The sequence below is a fragment of the Bos indicus genome, chromosome 4, assembly GCF_029378745.1.
Source record: "Bos indicus isolate NIAB-ARS_2022 breed Sahiwal x Tharparkar chromosome 4, NIAB-ARS_B.indTharparkar_mat_pri_1.0, whole genome shotgun sequence".
NCBI classification, from domain to species: Eukaryota; Metazoa; Chordata; class Mammalia; order Artiodactyla; family Bovidae; genus Bos; species Bos indicus.
In genome coordinates this window covers 100,393,008-100,400,957 of record NC_091763.1, presented here as the reverse complement: position 1 = coordinate 100,400,957, position 7,950 = coordinate 100,393,008, and the positions used below count along the sequence as shown (strand labels likewise).

At 39.7% G+C, this 7,950-nt stretch overlaps 1 non-coding gene across 1 annotated transcript; it reads left to right on the top strand.

The window, feature by feature from the left end:
* Positions 1 to 1,891: 1,891 nt before the first annotated feature.
* TRNAR-GCG (transfer RNA arginine (anticodon GCG)) lies at positions 1,892 to 1,963 on the top strand. The gene has a single exon. It is a non-coding gene; the product is annotated as a tRNA-Arg (tRNA).
* The last annotated feature ends 5,987 nt before the right edge of the window (positions 1,964 to 7,950 follow it).

Here is a 7,950-nt window from a genome sequence, read left to right as displayed (position 1 = left end):
GTGACTGGATGGTATTTGGGGATTGGAAAGTAGATGATAGCTTTAAAAATAAGAATAATGCACAGTAAATCTTTAAGTCCTGAGATGCATCTGAGAGAGGGAGACAGGAAACTGAGAGGAATTAAGAAATGAAGACATTTTCCCTGATAGACTGCAGATTGAAAAAGCAGGGTCAAAACTCGGATGAGAAAATTTACCTGCTGTGCCTTTATACATTCTGGACTATACTTAGCATACAAATGAATGTGGGAAAAAATACCCCAAGCACCAAAATGACAGATCCAGGAAGAGGAGTGGAATATTACATAATTTTTAAGCAGTTAGAATTTTGGGTCAATGAATGATATATGTTAGAAAAGTGTCCTCCATATACAATTTATTTTCATACTACTTTAAGGAAAATGTTGACACTAACCACCTAGGAAGAAGAACAAATTTCTGAACTTCTTCCATTCCTTCTGGAAATATAAGATTGATTTTGAAGTTTCATGAATTCCATGTTATATTTGGAAGAGAAGAGAAACTAAAACTCTGATCTAGCAAGAAGAAGAAATGGAAAAGAGGGGTCAAGTTGTCACTGAACCAAGTTAGTCTTGCTCCATGCACAGCAAACCAAAATGCTGAGGTTCCGAGGGTTGAGGTAAAAAAGAGGGCTTATTCAAAAAGCAGGATAAGAAAGTATCAAAATATCTTAAAAGGTAGTTTCATTTCTAATTTTAATTATAGACCAAAGAAGTTACAGTGGAGAATTAGTAAGTCTCCATTTTTTATCTTGTACCTAATGACCAACAGTCAATTAGAAAGAGTAAGTGAACAAGGAGACCAAGAAAATCAGACTGTGTTCCATGAGCATGAGAATAGTGTGGAAGAGAACAGTACACCAAACAAGGAGGGAAAAAAACAGGTCATGAATAGTGTCCAGTAAACTCCAGTATTTTCAACGCAGGCAAAGAAAGAGGAGTTCATTAAAGTACTTGATAAGGATAAACTGAAGAGATGGGAGGAAAATTATGAGAACAATGTCTGGGAAACCATAGAGATGAGTGTTTCAAGCAACCAGTCAACAGTAGCACCAGATACTGCAAAATAAAAAACATACGGTCAATAAGGTGACCATAGGTCTAAATATTTCCCCTGAGCATAACACAAAAGAAAGAATTCACTTCTGGAAATATTAGACTTTTCCTCCATATAGTTTATTTTTTAGCATAAAACCTTAATATCCCATCTTCACTCCAAATACATAAATTCAAACACACACACACACTCCTATTGACGCCTCACTAAAAATGACAAATGTTCAAGTAGGTAAGAAGAAAAAACAGTAATGCTGTTTTCATTTTCATAAAGGTCAGTGGACCAATTGGCTTCATTGATTTGGAAAGAAAAGCAACTAAAGCATTCAGCCACAAAGCTAAAGGTTAGGGCATGGTTAACTGACAGCAACCATGCCATTTTCAGAGCTAGACAGGCAGTTTTCCAGCTAATCAAAAGTGAATTGTCTTCATCAGGTAAATCTCATCAGATCTAAATTATCTCACAATATGACTTCCACTAAATCTGAAGACCAAAGTCTATGGATTCGAAGTACTGTGCCAAAGAAAGAAAAAGAGAATAATGGGTATGAGTAATTAATCATTATTCATAAAGCATTCACTGCATCATGAGACAGGAAAGGTAGAAATTATTAGTTGGGTTTCCACGTAAGGAATAGAGCTGAAGGTAGCCACATGATGACAACAGCGACACAGAAAGAATCTTAGAGGAAAGTTTGAACTCTAAATCACAATCACATTTTCTATACATGAAAAAATTTTTGAATTGTTGATGAAATTGTATAGATGGGCATGCATCAAAACAAACCAATTAAGGATAGACTAAGTGCTCTGCTTCCCTGGTGGCTCAGTTGGTAAAGAGTCTGCCTGCGATGCAGGAGACCCAGGTTCAATCCCTGGGTTGGGAAGAGCCCTGGAGAAGAAAAAGGCAACCCACTCCTGTATACTTGCCTGGAGAATCCCATGGACAGAGGAGCCTGGCAGGCTACAGTCCATGGGGTCGCAAGAGTCAGACACGACTGACTGACTAAACATAACCTAAGTGTTCTGCTAAAGCTGCTCACACTCACCAGTCATCCTAATGTGTGTATTTCTTTCCAACTCCATGTTCAGTGATATTGTGCTGGTATTTTGAAAGCAGGCTTACAAGGAGCATTTTTTCCCAGCTTTATTCAGGTATGGTTGACAAAGAAATATTGTATATATTTAAGGTGTGCAATATGATGTTTTTGATATAGGTACACATTGTGAAGTGATTACCACAATCAAGCTAATTAAAATATCCATCACCTCCCATGGTTATGTGTGTGTGTGTGTGTGTGGTTAGAATACCTGAGATCTACTCTCTCAACAAATTTCAAGTGAACAACACAGTTGTTAACTGCAGTCACCATGCTATATGTTGGGTCTCCAGATTTAACTTATAACTAAAAATGTATACCATTTAACCATTTGAATCCTGTGTTCTACATAAACTGTCATCTAAAGTTCCCTCTGATTTATTTACTCTCCCTTTGAGAATTTTATGGGTAAATTTTGTCATAATACTATTATGGGAATAGATGCTGTAGGACCACTTCGGGCTTCCCAGGTGGCTCATTCATAAGGAATCTGCCTGCCAATGCAGGAGACATGGGCTTGATCCCTGGGTCAGGAAGATCTCCTGGAGATGGCAACCCACTCCAGTATTCTTGCCTGGGAAATCTCATGGAGAGAGAAGCCTGGCAGGCTCAGTCCATGGGGTCGCAGAAGAGTCAGGCACGACTTAGCAACTAAACGACAACAAAGGACTTGAGGAACTGAGGCTTCAGAGGTGCTTAGTCACATACACACTATGGTTGCCAGGGGCTGTTCCCTTACCAACGAGGCAGTTCATTTATCTATATCTATTGACAGTATCTGTTCACTATACTCGGGGGTTTTGCTCCCAAAATTTAGAAGTATTTTAGGGGCACATAATGCCCAGAAAAAGTTCTAATACTAATATGGAAAATGTGCTTGAATTACCCAAAATATATTATTTAACTTTGCTAATTTTCATTTCTTTACCTTCATTTGCTTCCAAATTCTTCGCTGTTGCTCATTTTCCCCACTCCCTTTTAAATTTTCTTTCCTATCATACCTTTACTCCCTGCGATTTGCTTCCTGTGCCCCAAACGATCATCTCTGTTTTAAACACTATTAAGATCATTTTAAAGTATTAAAATATTCATGGGAATAGAAACATAATCTCTTTAATACCAAGTAAGTCCTCTGACAATGGCCAGGCTTGGGGAAAACATAATTAAGAAGTCAGCTAGAGGAGTTTCCAAGGAAATTAGTTTTAAATAGATGGAAGTAATTAATCAGTAAAAACAAATACCTGATGGAAGGAGAGAGGTTTCCCTGGTGATTAGAAAAGAACAATTAAGGCTAGATTCGGGATAGTGACCGGTGTGCACACTGTGTGGTAATCTCTCCTCTCTGGCCTTTGAGGGGCTAAATGGAGCATAAAGCTATCTTCCCATGATTCAGATAAACACAGAGTAAGCACTGAATAGAGGACAGCAGGACTGGACAGCCTGCAGAGACTCAGTTATAGTAAAACTGTAGGAACTTGAACACTGTGAAGGGGTTGCTAGGTGTCTCAGAGCCACGAATAAGCCTCAAACAAACAGGAAAATACTGAGGGTTCAGCGTTAGGGCTGGATTAGGTAAATTTTGGAAACAGTACAAGATTCGTGAAGTAGCTACTGACTTGTGCCAGGTGTATCTATTCATTTAAAAACTGGTTTAAGCTACATCATATTTATTTAAATAAATGTCTGTTAATATTAAACAAGATTATGGGCACAAATGCATTCATCTATGCCTCTGAGAAGCCCAACTGTTCAATCAGCCATTCAAATAATAGAGGCGATCCACTTTGGCTGGGAGCAATTTATCCAAAATGCAGCTGTACCCACTCTCTTAGTTATGCTCCTGCTGCTGCTGCTGCTGCTAAGTCACTTCAGTCATGTCCGACTCTGTGTGACCCCATAGATGGCAGCCCACCAGGCTCCCCCATTCCTGGGATTCTCCAGGCAAGAACACTGGAGTGGGTTGCCATTTCCTTCTCCAATGAATGAAAGTGAAAAGTGAAATTAAAGTCGCTCAGTCATGTCCGACTCTTAGCAACCCCATGGACTGCAGCCTACGAGGCTCCTCAATCCATGGGATTTTCCAGGCAAGAGTACTGGAGTAGGGTGCCATTGCCTTCTCTGAGTTATGCTCCTACCATTCCACTAATAAGGGCTTCCCTGGTGGTTCAGATGGTCAAGATTTTGCCTGCAATGCTGGAGACCCGGGTTTGATCTCTGAGTCAGAAAGATCCCCTGGAGAAAGGAATGGCTACCCACTCCAGTATTCTTGCCTGGAGAATTCCATGGACAGAGGAGCCTGGCAGGCTATAGACTATGGGGTCACATAGAGATGGATATGACTGAGCAAGACTTATTATGTAACCTTGTCTTTCTGCCACCACCACCCCCCACCCCCAGCAAATGTTAACTTCTTAAGGGTAGGATTTAACTACTTTGTTCAATATTATGTTTCCAGCACTTGGAATGGGTGCTTGCATGCAAAAGGTATTCAATAAATATTAACTGAATGAATGAACTGTAGGCATAGTAACAGGTTATTAAGAACATTCTTCAGTATCCCATCTGTTGCAGTTCCAAACACTTCAAGCAATGGTACCACAGAGACTCAGCTTCACAATTCTCCATTGCTGCTGCACCTTCCCTGTTCTCTGTTTCCATCTTGAGCTCACCCATACCCTTTCTCAGACTTACTCCCATTCCAAGTCCAAACAGTTTTTTTTACTACTTTTCTCACAATCAAAAGTCATTTGGACAACCTGGAAAGTCATTGGATAAGGAGTACATAGATAAAAGTTTCCTGCAATCACAATAAAGAACATCTTCCTATTTCCTGCCTTCCATCAGTCAATTCAGAAGTTGTATGAAACATCAACTAAAAGGGTATATTATGGACGGTGCTGGGGATGCAGGGAGAAATGGATATCTGCATTTATCAAGGTCAAAGTAATATGAGCAGCGTTGTTTATCTCAACCTGACAAAGTGCTGTAAACTCATATTCCAACTGCAAATTGTAATTCTAACAGCAATCTTGAATTGTAACCTTGAAGATGTCTTGCTTTTTGACTTGAATTCCTTCTCTCTTAAATGTTTTTCATTTAAGAATTGTACTATATGATGCTAACTTGCCTCTTTAATCCATAGTATATGACTACCAACCCCAAATATTTTGATCATAGAAACAGGATAGTAGACTGTGACTCATTCTCACCAAACTTTCAATTTATATCCCTTTAATGATATAGACTGAATGCATCTTCACAAAATGCATACATTGAAATTTGTTTCCCCAACATGATGGTACTAGGAAGTGGGGCCTTTAGGGAGTGATTAGAGCATGAAGGTGGAACCCTCATGAATGGGGTGAGTGTCTTTATAAATGTGACCTCAGGAAGCTCCCTTCCCCCTTCTATCATGTAAGAGCACATAGACAGCCATCTGTGAACCAGGGCAGCCCTCACCAGACATAGAAACTGCCAGTAACTTGATCTTGGACTTCCTCCAGAGCTGTAAGAAACAAATTTCTGTCATTTATAAGCCAATTGGTCTATGGTGTTTTAGTTAAAGCAGTCTGAAACAACCAAGACATATAACGATGCAGAAAAAGACAAAATCTGGCATGAATTATACAAAAATACCTAAACTAACAGTAATACATACTAACTACAATTTTCATTATTTAAAACTATTTTCCTGAGGCTTAGGACTCAAAGACTGCCTTAAAAGCACACTAAGCTGTAATTGCTCTGATCTTCTGGGACTTATGTTCTGAGCAAGAAGAGCCATATTAGCTTCTCTCTTCAGAACCTTGTACTATATAATGCAGAATATAAAATGCTGATACAGAAGATGAGTGTTGATAACACTATAGCCCTGGGTCTAATGACACAAGACAAGAATAGAAGAAATAAAAGCAAAATGAATGGCCCTTGGAGGAGCACCTGTATAATCATAAGGAATTTGATTTTAAGGAATTTTGAATTTAAGGGACTAGATCTGGTAGATAAGAGTGCCTGATGAACTATGGACGGAGGTTCGTGACATTGTACAGGAGACAGGGATCAAGACCATCCCCATGGAAAAGAAATGCAAAAAAGCAAAATGGCTGTCTGGGGAGGCCTTATAAATAGCTGTGAAAAGAAGAGAAGCAAAAAGCAAAGGAGAAAAGGAAAGATATAAGCATCTGAATGCAGAGTTCCAAAGAATAGCAAGGAGAGATAAGGCCTTCCTCAGCGATCAATGCAAAGAATAGAGGAAAACAACAGAATGGGAAAAACTAGAGATGTCTTCAAGAAAATTAGAGATACCAAGGGAACATTTCATGCAAAGATGGGCTCGATAAAGGACAGAAATGGTATGGACCAAACAGAAGCAGAAGATATTAAGAAGAGGTGGCAAGAATATACAGAAGATCTTTACAAAAAAGCTCTTCATGACCAAGATAACCATGATGGTGTGATCACTCACCTAGAGCCAGACATCCTGGAACGTGAAGTCAAGTGGGCCTTAGAAAGCATCACTACAAACAAAGCTAGTGGAGTGATGGAATTCCAGTTGAGCTATTTCAAATCCTGAAAGATGATGCTGTGAAAGTGCTGCACTCAATATGCCAGCATATTTGGAAAACTCAGCAGTGGCCACTGGACTGGAAAAGGTCAGTTATCATTCCAATCCCAAAGAAAGGCAATGCCAAAGAATGCTCAAACTACCACACAATTGCAGCCATCCCACACAATAGTAAAGTAATGCTCAAAATTCTCCAAGCCAGGCTTAAGCAATACGTGAACCGTGAATTTCCAGATGTTCAAGCTGGTTTTAGAAAATGCAGAAGAACCAGAGATCAAATTGGCAACATCCACTGGATCATCGAAAAAGCAAGAGAGTTCCAGAAAAACATCTATTTCTACTTTATTGACTGTGCCAAAGCCTTTGACTGTGTGGGTCACAATAAACTGTGGAAAATTCTGAAAGAGATGGGTATACCAGACCACCTGACCTACCTCTTGAGAAACCGATATGCAGGTCAGGAAGCAATAGTTAGAACTGGACATGGAACAACAGACTGGTTCCAAATAGGAAAAAGAGTACGTCAAGGCTGTATATTGTCACCCTGCTAACTTCTATGCAGAGTACATCATGAGAAACTCTGGGCTAGAAGAAACACAAGCTGGAATCAAGATTGCCGGGAGAAATATCAATAACTTCAGATATGCAGATGACACCACCCTTGTGGCAGAAAGTGAAGAGGAACTAAAAAGCCTCTTGATGAAAGTGAAAGAGGAGAGTGAAAAAGTTGGCTTAAAGCTCAACATTCAGAAAACTAAGATCATGGCATCTGGTCCCATCACTTCATGGGAAATAGATGGGGAAACAGTGGAAACAGTGTCAGACTTTATTTTTGGGCTCCAAAATCACTGCAGATGGTGACTGTAGCCATGAAATTAGAAGACATTTATTCCTTGGAAGGAAAGTTATGAACAACCTAGATAGTATATTCAAAAGCAGAGACATTACTTTGCCAACAAAGGTCCATCTAGTCAAGGCTGTGGTTTTTCCAGTAGTCATGTATGGATGTGAGAGTTGGACTGTAAAGAAAGCTGAGCACCCAAGAATTGATGCTTTTGAACTGTGGTGTTGGAGAAGACTCTTGAGAGTCCCTTGGACTGCAAAGGAGATCCAACCAGCCCATTCTAAAGGAGATCAGTCCTGGGTGTTTTTTGGAAGGACTGATGCTGAAGCTGAAACTCCAGTACTTTGGCCACCTCATGTGAAGAGT